At 36.3% G+C, this 20,046-nt stretch overlaps 1 long non-coding RNA gene across 1 annotated transcript; it reads left to right on the top strand.

Annotated features, from left to right (window-relative positions):
- The first annotated feature begins 9,851 nt into the window (after positions 1-9,851).
- LOC142162803 (uncharacterized) lies at positions 9,852-12,681 on the top strand. Its single transcript, XR_012694212.1, has 2 exons — positions 9,852-9,989; positions 12,321-12,681. It is a non-coding gene; the product is annotated as an uncharacterized LOC142162803 (long non-coding RNA).
- Positions 12,682-20,046: the final 7,365 nt, after the last annotated feature.

Raw genomic sequence — 20,046 nt, 5'->3', positions numbered from 1 at the left:
AGGTATACTCACTGTCCAATATCATGATGTGTATGATCCTAGTTCCACCTTATCATATGTCACTCTTTTTATTGCTAAAGAATTCGGGATAGAATCAGAACCGCTTCGTGAGCCGTTCTTTGTATCTACTCATATTGATGAGTCTATTGTGGTCACACGGGTCTATAAGGATTGTTGATACCCAATTTTTCCATCATATATTTTTAAATGCACACACACTTTCAAAATATTGTACATGCATTTACAAACATGCACATGTGGTTTTACAATTTTTCTACGATTTTTAAGGGCCCTAAATCTATTTATTTCTGTATTTTACAATTATATAAATGTTCAAAACTATCCCTCATATTATTTTATGATGATTTAGTCATCTAAATTCATCATTTACGTTCATATGAGTGTTCAAATATTTTAATTGTATTTTGTATAATTACATTGCATTTTTAAGACTATAATTACATATTTTGTAAAAATAGCCCCTACATATGCATAACTACATTATCTATACAGAAAATGACTTTTATATTTTTATAATATTAAATAATTATCTTAAATAATCTTCATGCATGAAATCATTTTTATCATTTTATTTAGCTATTTTTAAAATTAGTTTAATTAGTAAAATGAGTATTTAACAAATAGCCCCTAATTTACACCCAAAATCGGACCCCCTCCCCAATCCAATTTAATTAACCTAAGCCCAATTCAAATCAAACCCTACCTAATTAAATCTAACCCGACCCAGACCCTTTCCAATCCTGGTCGTTGATCTCTGAGATCAATGACCCTCATTCCTTCTTACCCTTTTTAACCCAAATAACCCCCTAACCCTACTCATTTGTTACACTCCGCCGCCTTTGACTCCCTCATCTCTTCAATTCTTTCTCAACTCCCCCTAACCCTAATCACCGTCACCAGCAAAAACTCCCGTCTATGGAATTTATGTATGTTCTCCGGCTCCTACCGGCCTTCTATACTCTCTAGTTGTTGATTGCATGGGTTCTTAGAAGAATCTCAGGGATATTCGACTTGATTCTTTGTCCAAAATTCATTTATAGGCCTGTCTAGGGCCATTCTCGTTTGTGAGTACTGATCTCCTCCTATTTTTAGTTCGAATCTTTGGTTTCTGACCGAGTTTTCTTCATCTTTACTATTTTTGAAAACCCTAGTTCCATGACCACTAGGTCTGTTCAGATCCTCGTAGATCTGAAGTGTTCTGAGTTCTATTTGGTACTTTTTCCTCAAAAATCTTTTGTTTTGCTATTGTTATTTCGATTCCGTTATTTTCTGAAATTTAGGGTTCGTCCCGGTTTTTCTTCAAAAGTTTTTTTTACTTTCAAGTGTTTAAACTAATGGTTTCTTTACATGTTTGATTAATTTTTGTGTATATGTTTAAACCCTATATGTTCCTGTTTGTGACACTAATTTCTTCAATTTTTTTTGTTATTGTGTTTATTTCTGTGAACCAGTTGTATTGACTGATTCTATTTTAAGTTTTGAACAATTTTTCTGTTAAAACCAGTATTCTCTGGGATTTGTTACTTAATTGATTTCTATTAGGGATTTGAACCAATTTTTCCCATTAAAATCAGTATTCTTTGAAATTTTTACTTACTTTCCTTATTTGTGGATTGTAATTAGTGTTACTTGCTTTATTCCAGGTGATTAGTCAATTCATGGTCAATTTATGATTTGTTACCTTATTTAAGCCCCAATCAGGGCTGGTAATGGATTCTCTTTGTACCGATATGACCTTTCCGGATCTGTTTGTGCAAATTATTGGGGATTAGCCCCGATTAACTGATTGATTATATCTACCTACTTTATTTATGAACTCCAAATAATTTTTTACCTTATTTGTTTCATTTCCCTAAGTGTTGTATATACACTCTCATTCTAACTCTTAAACACGAACAATAGTTCAAAAACACACACACACACACATAAATTTTATCTCATCTCTCTCTGTGCTACTTGTGTTTATTGCTTATCTAGACGGTTGAAAGTCAAGGCTAGGCTGTTGAATCCTGCCTACTTTACCTTCTGTTTCTACTTCCTTAACTTGTATGCTCTCACTATTGCCATTCAATTAAACCTATGTGTTTTTCTTATAATCAGCATGTCTTTTTTCTGAACCTGTATGTTTTCCCTATTCAACATGTCTACTGCTATTTAATTTAACTATGTGCCATGTTATCAGCATGTCTACTTATCTCATTAGATCCTGTGCTTCATGATTATTGTTCCCAATCAGCCTGTTCACTAGACTCTATGCTTACTGCTTTCAAATTTGACCTGTGTGTTTCCTTATAATCAGCGCGCCTTTCTTTTGCTTAAGTAAACCTATGTGTTTACTACAATAAGCATGTATACTTATGTTCAACCTATGTATTTACTGCAATTGCATGTCTACTTCTGTTTGATTAAACCTGTGTGTATCCTGCTTTCAACCTGTTTACTACTGTGCTTCTGCTCTCAACAAGTATGCATACTTGTTTATATATAAACTAGACCTATGTCTGTTCACTTCTCCACTAGCATGTTCTTTCTACCTTATGTTCACCTTTCACAGGCTTCTGATCAACATTGATCCCAAGCCCTACTTCCCTCTATATGTTACTGTATGCTCACCTAGTAACAGTTAATAAACTAAATTGAAACTCTAAGTGATCCTGTTCTTGTATACTATTTGATTGCTGGGACTTTTGTTTGAGTTACAATGATTGAATGACCTTGCCTACTTATTTCTTCCTGAGAATCCAAAACTATTTTCTTCTGTATTCAACCTCTATTTGTAGAACCTTTAGGGTCTTTCCCCTCCAGTGTGAGCATTGCCTAGGAGCCCATGAGACTCCTTTGAACTTTGACACATTGGGTCGGCTTTCTAAACTTGTTCACAGAGGGTTGCTTTGAAGTTCTCTGGTGTGAGCATTGCCCGAGGTCCATAAGGCCCTTTGGGAATTTTGACACACCAGGATACCATTGGGTGCACTATGAGATTCTGGCATTTTGGACTATTTGAAGGCCTGGAATTTCCAGGTTCACTTTAAGCTTCCATTCAGGCTCCCTATAGCATAGTTTGTTCCATCTATAATTCATATGGCCTGTAATAATGATTCTTGTAAACAAATATTGGGGAAATTAGTAAAAAGGGTGGGATTCTTATATAATTTTTGTGGGAAAACTGGGTAGAAATTATGCCCTTAGGTTTACTATGACTATTTACTTGCATTAGATATCATGCCCATATGTATTGCAATATTTGTTTATTTAAATACCATGCTTATATGTTATCGCAATGTTTGTTCATTTAGACGCCATGCCTATAGAGTTTAAAATCAATCTTGCATTTTAGACACCATGCCTATAAATCAGTCTCCATATGACGACAAAGTTTAGATCAGTTTTTTGCAGGTCAATAAGGTTTTAAAACTAATTTCTGCATTTAGATGCCATGCCTATAGGATTTTAAAACCAATTTCTGCATTTTGCTACCAGTATCTATAAGTCTAAAATTAGTCATTGCACCTAGACAGCATGCCTATAGGATCCAAACTATCTGCTTAAAATTGTTTACTGGTTTACTACACTCCTGATTAATGACTAGATACTATGTTCGTAGGACATCATTGATACATGCCTAGGCAAGCCTATAGGGCGATTGAAATCCTGCCAACTGTAAAACTATGCTTTGTTATTTGTGAATTGTCCAGATTTCGCAAGCCTTAAAATCAGTAGGCAAACTGATTAGGTCTCTATTGCCTTGCTTTAACACAATGTTGCATATATTCTATTTGCTCGCCTAGATATCCTGCTCTAGGACCCTTTGAAATATCTGAAATCTTGTTGTTTGAGATGTGCTATTGTCTGCTTGTGTGAGGAGGTAAAAGTGAGCCTTTAATTGCCTCTTTATGTGAATGTCCTATCTGTCTTTTCTTGTTGCTTAGATTTTCTCCTTTTAAACACCTTAGGGGAGTCTATAACTTCCTTAATTAGAGGTCCCAAACACCTCCAGGGCCATAAGGAAGGGACGGGTAATGCACGCATAGAGTTCGTTTAATTAAAATCGCTTATATAACCACTAAGGGGAGGGTAATTGGGTAGTAAAAGGATATGATGACATGTGCGCTAATGCTATGTGTAGCACTCCAACTTGGGGACGATTACCAAGCATTGTACAGAAGTGATCCTGTAGGCTAAAAAACCTAGGACCCCTTTTACCCCTTGTTTTAAATGTAATACCAATTTGTCTAATTTGCTTTATCTGTTTATAAGACTAATTCACATAATTTGAGTTCGGTCTGGACCCACCGTTGTGGACCGCGAGGGGTGCCTAACACCTTCCCCTCAAGGTTATTTCGAGCCCTTACCCAATCTCTGGTAATGCAAACCAGTTTTATGAGTTACTTACTTTAGGTGCCCTAACGCACCTTAAATTCGTTAGGTGGCGACTCTTCGAATTCCATACCCAATTCCCAAAAGAAAATGAGTTGTCCCGGAAATGTCGAAATCCGAACTCCGCGAGGAAAAAGGGGCGCGACAGCATGGCGACTCTGCTGGAGATATTTTAGGCTCTTACCATAACGAACTTGTTTTTGTGAATTAGTCTTAAGCATGCTTTATTTTGTTAATATATGTGCACCCTTTCCTTTTCCCCTTTACTTGGATTTAATTGCTTATTTCTCAAGCATTTATGATTTCCTTTATTTCCTGAAACTGACTTGTCTCCATGTTTTCTTTTTTGCAATTGTCTTTCAATTATTTAAATACTGCATTTATCATTTTTAAACGTACAAATACTCGACAACATGCTATTTATTGTTTCATAAATCATGCTCAACATCATATTCCACTCGTGCGTAATCAGTCCTATAGCAACGCTTGATGAGTGTTTGCACTCTTCCTATATATCACCCTTTAAATTTAGATATTTGTACTGTTTCTCTAACTAACTTTGCTGGCCTTCTAACCGACTAACCACCCCCAAGTAAAAAACTATAATGCCCTCACCTCGCACTTGAGTGTCTTTCTTGTCACAATACTCATTTATGAAAGTTTGATTGACCACAATATGCATCTACAAAAGTTTAGGGCATGGTGGATAAGGGCGTATTCGAGCCTAATCATAAGACAGAGACACAAATGACCCCAACTATTAATAAATGACAAACTTGAATAAACTTTTGATGCGTTGTGTATCATGTGCATTCCTCAAGCGGACAAACAAAGTTGGCCTAAAAGGCCCAAGCCTGAGTCTCTCTGTTTTCAGAATAAAAGAATCCAAAGAGGAGGGAACATCTCCGCCCCGCGTATTATTTTGCCGAGTTCCTTTGATATTTTTTTTAAGCATCTTAGTATACTCTGCTTGTTTAGTCGTATCATTTGGACATGGTCAATTCGCTGAGAGAGAAATCAAGGTGTTTCGTCGGCTTGGTACTCTTTGAGATAAAGCGGCCGGTTTTGATTTATTTGATTTCTGGTATGTAAGATTACCAAAGACTTCAAAGTATTCGCCGAACAAAACCAATAGTTCAGAATTAACACTCAAACGGTAGCACATAGACGTATACATAATTTCAATAAGATGTGTGCATTATTACAAAATATCAATTTATGATTTACATTTGACAAATTCAACCTTTAGATTTTTATCATACTGTTTACACTTGGTAAAACAAAATAGGTTCAAAATATTTTCCTTTCTTTTTTATTTTTGCAATTTTTAGAACTTTTTTGTATATTTATACTCCCTATCGAAAATATTAAGATTAGTTAATCCATTGGCTCCACTGCTAGTTTTAATATAGACTAGTATTAGTACCCGCACGATATGCGAATAATACTATGATCCTGCTAAATTCTATAAATGAAAAAGAACAAATTATATGAATAACTATTGACATAAACTTAAATATTATAACCTCATATATAGCCGGTGATACAAACAAATAAAAATACACTATGATTCAAAGATAAATATTCCTTCCCTTTCAATTTACATAAAATATTTTTCTTATTAGTTTGTTCCAAAAGAATGACACATTTCTGTATTTGGAAATAATTTAATTTTAATTTTTTATTTTACTCATTTTACATATAATGAGAAGTTCTTACACCCATGCAAATATCATGGCCCCACAAAACTTAAATGATCATAAGTTTCAAAAGTTTTCTTTTTCGTTCTTAAATTTCGTGCCAAATCAAACTATCTCATCTATATTGAAACTGAGTGAAGTCATACTATATAGAATAATAACATATAAACATACATTTAGTAATATCTTAATTTAAATTATAAAAATATATTATACTATTATCTCAACATAATGAACTCTCACATCAACATCAACTTCTACCAACCTAAAATTATACAGTGATATATTAATATATACATACATGATAATTTATTAACAACCAAAATATTCTAACTTTTGGGAGTTACCAACTTATAAAACAGTTCGATGGTAATTTGCTCAATATTGCTAGTTACCTCAATTTTAACCACACAATTAAAGTCACATTATTTTAAATAATTTATATGGTACATTTGGGATATAGTTAAGATTAATATATTATAATTAAATAAATATTAACCTACTTTAAATATTTTTCTTCTATGATGCACATGTACTAAAAGAAGATGAGTTCTTACATGTAATTCTTAATTAAATGAATCTTACCTTATGATTTTATGATTCATTTTATTTTGTGTAAATAGCAACCCCAAATAGTGCAATTATATTCATCTATGTGTTTATCCTATCCAAATCTATTTCATTCTAATTGACACACACATACACACACACAATATATATATATATATATATATATATATATATATATATATATATATATATATATATATGTATGTATGTATATATTATATTCGACCCCATCGGTTGCTCGATCAATTAGCTCATACAATTTGAGAGAATATAAATATCAACAACGCGCTAAAAATCATTGTTTATACCTGAGCCATTAGAGAAGAATCTATCCTCCCTTCTTAAATATTTTAGCATAGCAACTGCCAGCACTAATAGAAAAAAAATTAAAAAAAATGTATGTATTCTTCCAAACAATTGAGATATAAAATAAATTATAAAATATTGGATAAGTAATTTTACCGTAAGGCAACACAATTGACATTTGTTTAGCCAATGTCTGAGTCGATTCATAGTTAAACATTATCTCTAAGGTAGTTGCGAAAGTTAAGTTTTGATCCAATAACTCGGTAATTATGATTATGGATTCGAACCTAGATTTTTAGTCTTATTTCTAGTAACAAACACGTTTTTATTTTTTCTGTTATTTTTGTTGTGAACTCAAATTTCAAAAAAACTCTTTCTCATTGTTTGGAACAATTCGCCTCAGTAGTTGAGCCTCCTGTTTGAATTGGAACATTTATGTGTTGATTAGCTTTCCTAATTAATTAATCAATCAATTCAAATTTAACTTTCTTTCCATTCAGATTCAAAAGAATCTTATTTAATATCTTTCTATTTAAATTTAAATAAATATCTTGTCTTTCAATTTAAATTAAATACTACAATTGCCATGTGACTTTTTATTAGCTTATCGCGTTACTTAATGTCGTTACTCATTGCTCTACTTTTAGTATAATACAATGAATATAGTTTTGTATTACCCTAAAATTTAATTTAACTTTGTTCTTTTATTTCGTAGCTTCTATTGTTTTGTTTAAATTTATCAATAATATTATTTTTTCTATTTAATTATTTTATTAAATAAATTTAAAGTGTAGACCCCTTCACATTACTTCTATTCTCCTCTATATACATTATTTTCTATTATATAATATTTTAATTATTGTTTACATTTCATGTTGTATCTATAATATAAACATTACCGTATTATTTTTCTAATTCTTTTGAAAATATGCCAAAGATTAAACGAAGAAGTTCTTTTATTATTTTCTATAAATCTACAGTTTTAGTAATTATTATTTAGTATTATGTGCAATAAGCAATTAAATTTTTTCGAAGAAGTTCTTTTATTATTTTCTATAAATCTACAGTTTTAGTAATTATTATTTAGTATTATGTGCAATAAGCAATTAAATTTTTTCCTTTTATTTTCGTATAGAGTTTTGACTTTAATTTTTTAATAGCTTAACTACATGACAATTTTAATTACATCTTTATATTGTTAATTTGCAACTTGGCGTTATTTCATTGTATATGTTTTAAATTTTAGATTTATAAATTATGTTTTCAATTGCGTGATATTATCCATATAATATATTTTTTCTCGTAATAATTCTAAAAGTTTTCTTATATTGTCACGACCCAAAATCCACTAAGGGCCATGATGGGGCCGGACACAACTGTCAGGCAAGCCACCGCGGAAGTATTAATAAATTCTCATTTTATCTAATTATTTTGAAATAATTTCCTTTAAACAAATAAATATAATTAATAATCTCCACTGAATAAATGAGGATGTCTTTATAAAATTTAACTACTGAAATAAAATCCCGTGATCATCCCAGAACCCGGTGTCACAAGTGCATGAGCAATTACTAAGGAATCGAATAAAGCACAACAACTGTCCGGAATGCAATTTGGACAGAAAGTAATTACAATACAGTGAAAGAGACTGTACTGGCTGTGGGTCGCCTCGAGGAATGCAACTCGCCTAAGTCTCCGTATCAACCAAAGCCGCTATGCCACTAGCCACATATGAACCTGTGCAACAAAAATGCACAGCAAGTGTAGTGTGAGTTGTAGACATGTGATTTTTGACCCTCCCCAAGATTTTTTATATTTTAGCGTAAAATATTTAACTTAGGCCTAATATAGCTATTTCAACTCATTTTTACTTTATTTTATTACAAGAAAAATGAAAATTACAAAAAATATTTTAGTATGTATCTTTCAAAAAAAAAACAAACAAAAATAGAACCATATTTTCATCTTTATATAATTTTGAAAATAAAAAAATACATAAAAGTTTCATGTTAGCTTTTGCATTGTGTAGTATTGTTATCTTATTTTAAAAAGAAGTCAATTAAGGTGTTGAATCATAATTTTAAGAGTTTTAGAACCCAGTTCTTGGCCAAGTCGGATTAGTCCATTAAGCCTAGGGACCCATCTAGGCTCTTCTTTGGAATAAAAACAAACAAACAAAAGACCCTAAGGACCTAATACACAAAAGACCTAGGGACTAATGAGCAAAATACACAAAAATACACCTAAACCTAGACTCTACCTATAAAGTAATGCTTAAAAAATCTAAAAGGGACAAAAAATAACGCTGAAGAAGGGAGACAAAAAGTTGCGCAGCTTTCATCAAGAACCCCTCCCCCAACGTAGTTTTTAGGATCTCCCCCCCCCCCTCACGATCTCATCTTCTTGTTCCCCCACCATCGACTCATTTTGGCTTCAGCACACCAACTGTCGTGACCCTTCATCTTCAGCACCCTAGGAGACATGATCCCCATCCCATCTAAGAAACCCTTCTTCACCAGCAGCTAACACTCATATGGGAGTCGTCTTCCACCTAACTAGAACCCAAAAGAGAACCAGCAGCTCCGTATCTTCTTCTTCTGGACAAAACGCAAACATTCACAAAAAATAAACACCTACAGGGAGACGAGAGGAACGAGGGAAAGCAGGGGTTGGGAAAACGGACAACAACAGAGACGAGAGACGAGGAACGAGAGCTAAGCTCACCCATCGTCATTTTCTTCACATCACAGCAACAGAGTAAATAGAGTGAAGCTCAGTACCTTCGCTCCACTGATCGAAACCTCCACCGAAACAATGTCAAATAGCCCGAAACAGCTCCGAATCGCGAGTCACTGTTATGAAAACCGTTGGCTTTGTCTTTCTGGTTTAGTTCGAGTTTTCCGGCGAGCTTCGAGTTCGTCGAAGGTCGTTGTACAAGGAGTCCATTCCAGTCGTACGTCGAGGTACTGTCGTCGGTTTCCGGTTCGAGTTCCGTCCGGGTTCTAGCGGTTTGAGGTTTATTTCTAAACCTTGTTATTGATTAATTTGTAGTGATTTGTCATTGTGTATTTTGACATAGAATGAATTTCTGCTCGATTTTTAGTTTACACAATGGCGTGTGTGTGATGTTTCCATTTTGTTTTGTTTTGTTACAATGTTTATGAATATATATTTGTTTTTTTGTGTGAAATATGTGTGAACGAGATGGGTTTCTCGGAATGTTTGTTCTTATTCAGTTATTGAGTTTCTTTGTTAGCTTGATTAGCAGATTTCATACCCATGTTGACTTTATTTGCTGAATTATATTTCAAATTGCTGTTGGTAACACCTTGCACTGGAAATCAAATTTATGATTAACAAAGAAAGCAAGAATTCAAAATCATAACCATGTTATTGCATTTTGTCCATTTTGAAGGTTCATAAATTGCATGATTCAAGTGAAAACTAATTTATATGTGTTGCCAAAGTTCTGGGCAAAAAATAAAATTGCTTTAGCTGTAAAAAATAATTGTTCATTATGTTTAAGGATTCATGGTGTGCTTTCAACTGTTTCATCTAGTTTATTTCTAAAATTCAAGGGATAAGTGGGTACGGGAATATCGCTAATAAGTCATAAAACTAGCATACTTTTCATATTTAATACTCTATTGTAGCTTGCTTTAGGCACGCTATATTAAATTGTCATAGCTACGGGTACGGTTCCCGTGACGTGGTCATGACACCTAATTTTCGAACTCGGGTGCGCATTTATGTGACCCAAGTCAAAATCTTACAACGTTGGATAAAATGTGTCGGAGACCGCGGGTGCATTTATGTGACATGGTTCAAGACGTGTTTTAGATGACGTTGAATATTTCCTAAAAATAATTAAATAAAAACGGTTAAATAAGTTAAAATATATCATAGGCTAAACCATGTATTAAAATGAGATAATAGGTCAATTATAACAGTTGAAGCGACTGTGCTAGAACCACGGAACTCGGGAGTGCCTAACACCTTCTCCCGGGTTAACAAAATTCCTTACTCGGATTTCTGGTTCGCGAACTGTTAAACAGAGTCAATCTTTTTCTTGATTCGGGATTTGAACCGGTGACTTGGGATACCATGAAATTATCCCAAGTGGCGACTCTGATTTTTTAATAAAATGATCCTGTTTCGATTGTCACTTTAAATTGGAAAAACTCCCTTATACACTCCCTTTGGGGGGTGTAGGTAAAAAGGAGGTGTGACAATGAGCACAATATGTGGACCGAACCCAGAATCTCTGGTTCAGGGTTCAGAATTCGAGCTTAGATGAATTGTTGTATTTGGTTTTATCCATTATCTGATTTTATTACATGTTTGGGCCTAATGTGCTAAATGTTGCTTTTACCGCTTTGATATTATCTGAACTATATATAAACTGCTACGAAACCCTTCTCTTCTCATCTTCGGGGATGTGCTCGCTGGTCGAGACTCCCTATTCTGTTAGTGTCATACCTTGCAATAAGAAAGTGACTCAGATAAGTTACTAAGTCGGATGACCTTTTGGTTCCCGGTACGTAGCCCCCTCCTCGGCTCGAGTTGTCCGCTCGGGTACCCAGTCTAGCACACATACCTAGGTTTTTGAACCTAGAATAACTCAGCCTCATGCCGGATCCCTAGTAGGCACGTTTGTTTGCATCATGTGCATTTGACTTTGGGGACTCAACACAGGGGTTGAGTTCGTCTAGGACAGGTGTACCCAAAATAATAGACCATCTTGATGCATCCTATGTGCTACATGTTGCATTTATTCAAGGGTAAAAGGGTCATTTGGCGGACCAATGATAATTGAGGGCGAATGAAAAAAAAAAGAAAAAAGAAAGAAAGGCTGAAGTGTGAGGATGAAGCGAGTAGGGCCCAATTATATTTTTGTTACATTTTATTAAGAAAAAAAGAGCATGGAAACTTCAAAAAGATTTTGCACTTTTTATTATTTTTCAAAAATCAAAAGAAAAAATCGAAAAAAAGAAGAAAAGAAAATCCAAAAAGATTTTATATGTTTCATCATTTTTCAAAAAAAAAAAGAAAAAAATGTGTTTTCTATATGTCAGTTGTTTTTTTTATTATTTATTCTTGCCCGTATCCAATCTGCCCGAACTACGCGAACCTGATTCTCGTCTCTCGGGGCGGGATGCGTAGGCAACCCACATAGGGCCCGGTCTTCCTAATAAATCTTAAGTTCTTGGCTTTGCGGGATCTTAGCCAAATTTTGCACTTCTAGCCACCTTTTGGCCAAATAAGTCATTTCTCTAAAATAGCCTCAATTATGTCTTGCATGTGTCTAATAGGGAGTGTTATTATCTCACATAGTGTTGGTTAAAGTTTTCTCATACAGGTGTGGTTCTACTTACTGGAGTCTGAGCATGACATACACCCCGGGACCATTCAGTCAAGATCACTGCATTCAGGAGCTACTCGAGGAGCCATTTTATGTTTTTGAGTCAATTGTTTTTGTTTTATTTTCTAGTCCTGTATAGTAGTATTTAGTCTTTTAGGTGATGTTAGAGTTTGTATTGTCTAGTTAAGTTTGCATAGTCTTTTGTTATTGCATTTCTTATTTTGCATTTGGAAATGTGTTACAAGGCAAAAATCCAAAAAAAGGGGGGAATTCTGCGTTTTTATATTTTCGCTATAAGTTTTCTTTAGAATACTAATTCTAGAAATAAAAAAAATTCTCCTTTGAGATTGTTTTTCCTTTAGGCAATTAATATCTAGGACTTAAAATGAATTGTTTTTATATTTCCTCTACTATATTAGGACCAAAATTCAAAAAAAAAAGAGAATTTTCTTTTAGTACTTCTTTAAAATTCTTCTTTAAGGTATTAATTCCAAAATCCAAAAAGATTTTCTTTTGAGGTGTTTCTTGGGGAAATTAGTGAAAAATGAAAAAAAAATCTTTTTATTTTCATTAGAACTTTAGGATATTGTACATAGAAAGAAAAACATACTTTATCCTTTGTTTATCATTAGAAATTCTTCTTTAGGCAATCAAAATTGAAATCCAAAAATATTTTGTTTTATATTTTTCATTGCTTGTTTCGAAACCTTGCATCAGAATATCAAATAAAAATTCTAAATATTTTTCTGTGGTTCACTCTTTAGGTTTTCTTCCTAAAAAAAAGGAATCAAAAAATATCTTTCTCTTCTAGAGTTTTTCCTTAATAGAGTATTTGTTTCAAAGAAAAGAAAAAATCCGTTAAGCTTGAGTTTAAAATAGGTTATAGAACATTAAGATTAGAAAATTAAAAAAAAAAAGATTTGCTTCATTTATTTCTCTTTTCTCAGCAGAGTAGTCATTAAGGTAAAAATAAAAGAAAAAGAAACAGAGAACATCAGTTTGTTTCCTTTATTCCTGATCTTCCCGAACTATGCAAAGATCTGATTCATGCGGCGTCATGATACGTAGGCAACCTACATAGGGTTCGATCAAATCATTTTTTTATTATTAAAAGAAAAAAAAAGAAAAAAAAGGAAAAAAGGAGGGTGAAGTTATGGGATGTGAGAAATGAGAAGGAAGAAAAAGAGCGATAATCAGAAAGAAAAAGGGGAAGGAAAATGAGCGAGCTAAGAAGTGCTAGAAAAACAAAGAAAAGAGAGGTTGAAATGAACAAAATGGGATGATGTCAACTGACCTTTGTACCCTCGAAGTCATTTTAGAACTGATAACTGTGACTAGGTGCATTGCACATAAAGTGAGATTATCTTATGTTAAATGCCCTAACGCTAACGTGATGGCTTCATTTTGTTATATTCATAACAGAAGAGTGGTTGGTTTGTGGTTTTTAAAATGGTAACTCTTCTCTACAACACAAAGTCAAAAGGCAATGGAAGACAACAACAGAACTGAGTTGGTTGATACCGGGACCCGGAAGCAGTTGGTTGAACAGGACAATGGGTTGGTTGAAGAGGTAAAGATGTTGAGACAACACATGGCGGACATGTATCAGGCCTGGATGACTGGGAAGGTACCACCCCCGCCACCACCTAGCCTCCTAGATGCCGTCCTTACCCAAGCTCCGAACCTAATGCCAGATGATCCTCCATACTCTCCAGAGCTACCCGCCTATCACAGCTTTCTCAACCGTCTTAGTAGCTCCATCACTCATCCTCCAATTACCTCTCCCCAAAATCGCCCTCCTGTCATATCCACTATCCCCGACAATGAATACTCATTCAAAGCTCATGATGCCCAATATTACCCCTCAGAGGTTGCCCACAAGGTTCCCAACTCATACAAGTAGGGTCCGCGGGATGGGCCTCATGTTGTAAATGAAGAGTTCACAGGAAGAAAAGGGCGAGATGGGATACCCAGGAGACTGAAAGGCATAGAACAATCCTTAAAGAACAAACAAGGAAGGGGAGACTATGGTAGCATGGCTTACAAAGAACTGTCTGTGTCCCCTGACGTTCGCCTGCCCGCGAGATTCAAAGTGCCAAGATTTAACTTGTATGATGGGTGTGGAGATCCGGTAGCCCATTTGAGGGATTATTGCAGTGAAATGAGAAGTGTGGGCGAGAAAGATGATTTGTTGATGGCGTATTTTAGTGAGAGTCTGGCTGGGGCAGCTTTGGAATGGCATAATCGTCAAGATGTTGGTAAGTGGCCTACATTGGGTGACATGACTCAAGATTTTGTTCGGTTCTTTCAATACAGATCAGGTGTTACCCCAGACCGCTTCTCCCTATCTAAAATGGAAAAGAAGCCGGAGGAAAGCTTTAGGGAGTTTGGGCTCAAATGGAGGGAGCAAGCTGCTCGAGTGAGTACCCCGATTGGTGAAGAAGAAATGCTTGAGCTTTTCCTACAAGCCCCGGGGCCCACCTACTTCAGTCATTTGATACCGGCTTTGGGAAAGCCTTTCAAAGATGTGTTAAAAATAGGGGAGCTATTGGAAGAGGGAATCAAGTCAGGCAAAATCATGAGTTGTTCGAAAGACATTCAGAACACCCCAGTAAGCTTGGGTGGAAGAAAGAGAAACAGAAAAGATGATCCGATGGGCTTTCCCGATCAACACTTCTAGCCTCGACATCATCCCCATGGATATCCTTGTGCGCTAGATGATCCTACCCAATGCCACTTCTGTCCACAGAACTCCCAAAGTCGTACATCACTCTCCCAGTACCCAGCTCCACAAAATGCCTATCTACCCCCACGAGCCTATCAAAAACCCCCTGGATTAGGTTTCCAGCCCAGTCAAGCCTTTAAGAACGAGAGGTTATAGAAGAAGAAAACATTCACTCCATTGGGAGTGTCATATGCCAGTCTGTTCCAAAGGTTAAGGAAATTGGACATGTTGAAGCCGACCTAGATAAAAATGGCAAACCCTCTTCCAAAGAAGTTTGATTTTTCTCAAAGGTGCGCCTATTGCTCAGATGCCCCGGGGCATGATATAGAGAAGTGTTGGAATCTGAAGAATGCGATTCAGAAGCTTATTGATGTAGGCAACATTGTCGTGCAAAATCCAGATGCAACAGACACTAGCCAAAGTTCATCACCTGTGCATAATGAGACGCATATGGTGGGTATGGTTTATTCTGAAAAAGAATGTGAGAATTCACCTGGGAGCCTCGGAGGTCCATGTGCTACTAAGCTTTCAGCGCTATCAGGGGTTGATCTTAAGAACGAGCCGACAAAAGGAACCCAAAAGCAATTTGTTAAGAACAATGTGATGAAGACTTATGGAGGTCCTATTATTGCTGATGCAGAATTCAGTGGCTAAGATACCATGCTTGGTAATTGGAAAGACGCTCCATTCTTGGTCAGCCGGAGAGGAGCTTTTGGGGGTTTAGCTTGTTGTCATTTCTGTTGTCTGGGTTATTGCAGGGTTGTAATCCGGACATCGTCTTGTGACTCAAATCCTTCTATCCTTTATTTTATCTAGTTCCTTTTTGTCGTATTATCTCACTTAGTGTTTTCTAGGTTTGTAGCCCCAGTTTAGTTTGTCTGTTTTGTTGTCCAAACCCTTTCACCATATGTCTAATGCAATTTTTTGTTTTCTGTAATTTCTAGTCATTTTCATTTAGTTCTCTTTTCTTTTCATAGTTCTTTTCCTGTTAACTCTAGTGACATGACATGCACGCGTAATTCTCAGCCTGGTTTTAAAAAGTCAGTTTAGTCATGAAGCAACGAAACAATGTTGAAGATGTAGGGACATTTGAGGGAAATAGGTGAAGGCTTTTTGAGATCACTTCAAGCCCGAATTGTGTGAAACTGGGGTAGATAGAACATAAAAATACACTATTGAAATGCATCATGCTGTATCGGGTGAAGATAACAGCAAGTTTGCCCCAAATTTGTAGGGGGCCATTCATGGTAGTGAGAGTGAGAGTGTTGGCCAATTGTGATTTGTATGTAACAGATGTAGAAGGCGAATGTGTGGATATGGTCATCAAGTCTGGCAATCAAAAGATGTTACGAATGTTTTCCTTGGTTTATTTAATTGTGTTGTCTGTACTTGGCATGTTTTGAAGATTGGAATGACGAAGGCATTTTGTTCTGCTATCTAAACACCTTATCCTTTGTCACCCCTTTGAGCCTTGTTTATTTTCTTTCATACCCCTCTTTCGGAATCAGTAGCAAAGATCAGAAACACAAGCGTGAAAGATAAGTAAAGGAAAAGGAGAAAAGAAAAGAACGAAAAGGGAGAGAAGAAAAATGAAAATCAAAAAAAAAGGAAAAAAAAGAGAAAGAAAAGAATGAAAAGAAAAAAAAAAGAAAAACAACAAAAAGAGAAAAAGAAAGCAAAAAAGAGAAAGAAAAGAAAGAGAAAAGAGAAAATCACAACAACAAAGTAATTCCTATGTCATAAACTACGTTCGACCTGATTTCTTTTAAGGATACATAGGCAGCCTCACGGTTCGGTCTTATCAAAATAAAAATCCAAAAGTCCCCAATCAAGAAACTAGGGCAGAAGTTGTGGTTGTTGTAAGAAATCTTATTCCGAAAGTTGTAATTTTGAACTCATGTGAATTGTTTTGAGTCTTTGATATCCTTCCCTTTTAACCCTATCCAAAAGCCTACTTTACGGTCCAAAGAAAGACCTTTCGATTAGTTTTTGAGAGATGCCAAGTCAAGCAAGGAGAGGTAATTCATATCAGGGGCAACACTCTGGTCCAAGCAGAAAAATAATGAAAATGAGAGAGTCTTATTGGTGAAAACCCTCACGGGCACCATAGGGCGACGGGAGCTGAGAGAAATCCAAAAATGAGAGAGTCTTATTGGTGAAAACCCTCGCGGGCACCGTAAGGCGATGGTAAGTTGGGAGAAAGAACAGAATGAGAGAGGCTTGATGGTGAAAACCCTTCGGGCACTACAAGTCGAATAAGGATTGTGAATCAGATTGGATAACCGGAGCATTGAAGTTCAGTTTCACGGTTCAGGGGTATAACAAGAGTTGAACATCAAACTTGTTTGACATATTAGGCCACTTAATCAACATGTGCATGTCATGGTCATTAGAGTTGGTATCCACATATGATAGGTTTCTACTTTATAGTTTTCTTGTTAGGAATCATCTCTTTCCTTTGTCCTTTACTCTGTTCCTTTTGTATTATTTACTTCTTCTTCCTGAGTCCGTTTGGTCAGAATAAGTGAGAAATGACTTCAAAATTTGCCACCAGCTTTCCAATTGCACAAAATGGGATCTGGCCAGCACATCAAAGTGGCATAAGTTAGGAAAGAACAACAAGCACACTGAGTTGGTAACAATCAACATGCTTTGGAGACCATGAGAAATACAAAGGTTTGGTATATTTCAATTTGTGAACAGTGCAACAGATAGAGGATGTTGGGTGAACGGGTCAAAGGTATTCTCTGTGATAAGATCAACAAAGAAAGTGTTTAACCAGTGACAAGCAAGGTATTCCAAGCAGAAATCAAAGTTATCGTGACAAGTGAGGGAACAATAGACTTCAAGGCCAAGGCCAGTGATTTAAGTCAGGAAGGAACAGCATGCGCACTAAGTGGATAAACACAAAGGTGCAGTACACGTCAACACAAGAGCACGATATAACAGATGGAGGGTGTTAGGTGGACGGATCAAAGGTATTTTCGGTGAAACACAAAGGTTGGTAAATGTCAGTTCATGAGCAATGCATTAGATAAAGGGAACTGGGTCTGAACGGAGAAGGGGTATTTTCTGTGATAAGGATGACAGAGAAAGTGGTTAGTCCATAAGCAAGCAAGGTCCTCGAGCGGAAATCAGTTATCATGGGAAGTGAAGGAGCAATCGCCCTCAAAGTCAAGGCCACAAACCAACCACCACATTTTAAACTGACAAAATTTTTCTTTGATTGAAACAGGTGCAGAAAATTTTGTTTGTTTCGGAGAAACCCTCTGCAAGGAAAAGCAAGCACCAGACAGGTTTGACCGTAAACTCTCAGGACCTTCATGGAAAATGTGTCCTAGTTTAAAATTCAAAACAATCATGAGTAGCATAATCTAGAATAAATGTACCACAAAGGAATATAAGTTAGTTTCAAAGTTTGTGTGTTTAAGATAGGATTCAATTAGGAGTTTTCAGGACCCTCCTGTAAAATGGGACCTAGTTTAAAAATTGAAACAATCATAAGTAGCATAAATGTACCCTAAGGAATATAAGTTAGTTTCAAAGTTTGCATGTTTAAGATAGGATGTAATTAGGAGTTTTCAGGACCCTCATGGATAATGGGATGTAGCTTTAAGACCCTCTTAGATAACAAGATTTAGCGGAAGTCACACCTTTAGAAGATATAACGTAGATTTAAAATTATCGTTTAGGTAAGAATTGTCAGGACCCCCCTGGATAATGGGAGCTAGCTTTCAAATTCTTAGTAATATGATTCAGTTTAACACTCACATATGTGCCCAGCTACCAAATTGGGGCAGAAAATGTTCTTTGTTTTGTCTATTTTGTTGAAGTCAGGAGCCCGCCTAGAGAGCAGAGAATACATTTCAAGTTAGCAGTCAGGAGCCCGCCTGGAGAGCAGGGAATACATTTCAAGTCAGGAGCCCGCCTGGAGAGCAGGGAATACATTTCAAGTCAGTAGTCAGGAGCCCGCCTGGAGAGCAGGGAATACATTTCAAATCAGCAGCCAGGAGCCCGCCTGGAGAGCAGGGAATACATTTCAAATCAGCAGTCAGGAGCCCGCCTGGAGAGCAGGGAATACATTTCAAATCAGCAGTTAGGAGCCTGCCTGGAGAGCAGGGAATACATTCAAGTCAGCAGTCAGGAGCCCGCCTGGAGAGCAGGGAATACATTTCAAATCAGCAGTCAGGAGCCCGCCTGGAGAGCAGAGAATACATTTCAAATCAGCAGTCAGGAGCCCGCCTGGAGAGCAGGGAATACATTTCAAATCAGCAGTCAGGAGCCCGCCTGGAGAGTAGGGAATACATTTCAAATCAGCAGTCAGGAGCCCGCCTGGAGAGCAGGGAATACATTTCAAATCAGCAGCCAGGAGCCCGCCTGGAGAGCAGAGAATACATTGCAAGTCAGCAATCAGGAGCCCACCTGGAGAACAAGGGAGTACAATTCAAGTTTTAGCTTTCACATTCTTTTTGATATTTGGCAATGTGGTTCGTTTTACACTTACATATGCGCCCAGATACCCAAACTAGGGCAGAAATTTTTTCTTTTTTTTGTCTATTTTGTTGAAGTTAGGAGCCCACCTAGAGAGCAGGGAATACATTCGAGTTCAGCAGTCAGGAGCCCGCCTGGAGAGCAGGGAATACATTCAAATTCAGCAGTCAGGAGCCCACCTGAAGAGCAGGGAATACGTTTCAAGTCAGCAATCAGGAGCCCACCTGGAGAACAAGGGACTATAACTCAAGTTTAGCTTTCAAGTACTTATTGATATTTGGTAATGCGGTTCATTTTACACTTACATATGTGTCCAGATACCCAAACTGGGGCAGAAAATTTTTCTTTGTTTTGTCTATTTTGTTGAAGTCAGGTGCCCACCTGGAGAGAAAGGGAATACAATTCAAGTTCATGCAATCAGGCGCCCACCTGGAGAGCAAGGGAATACGTTCAAGTTCAGCAGTCAGGAGCCCACCTGGAGAGCAGGGGAATAC

This window comes from Nicotiana tabacum, chromosome 8 (genome assembly GCF_000715075.1).
Source record: "Nicotiana tabacum cultivar K326 chromosome 8, ASM71507v2, whole genome shotgun sequence".
Taxonomy (NCBI): domain Eukaryota; kingdom Viridiplantae; phylum Streptophyta; class Magnoliopsida; order Solanales; family Solanaceae; genus Nicotiana; species Nicotiana tabacum.
This window is presented reverse-complemented; position numbering and strand designations above follow the sequence as displayed.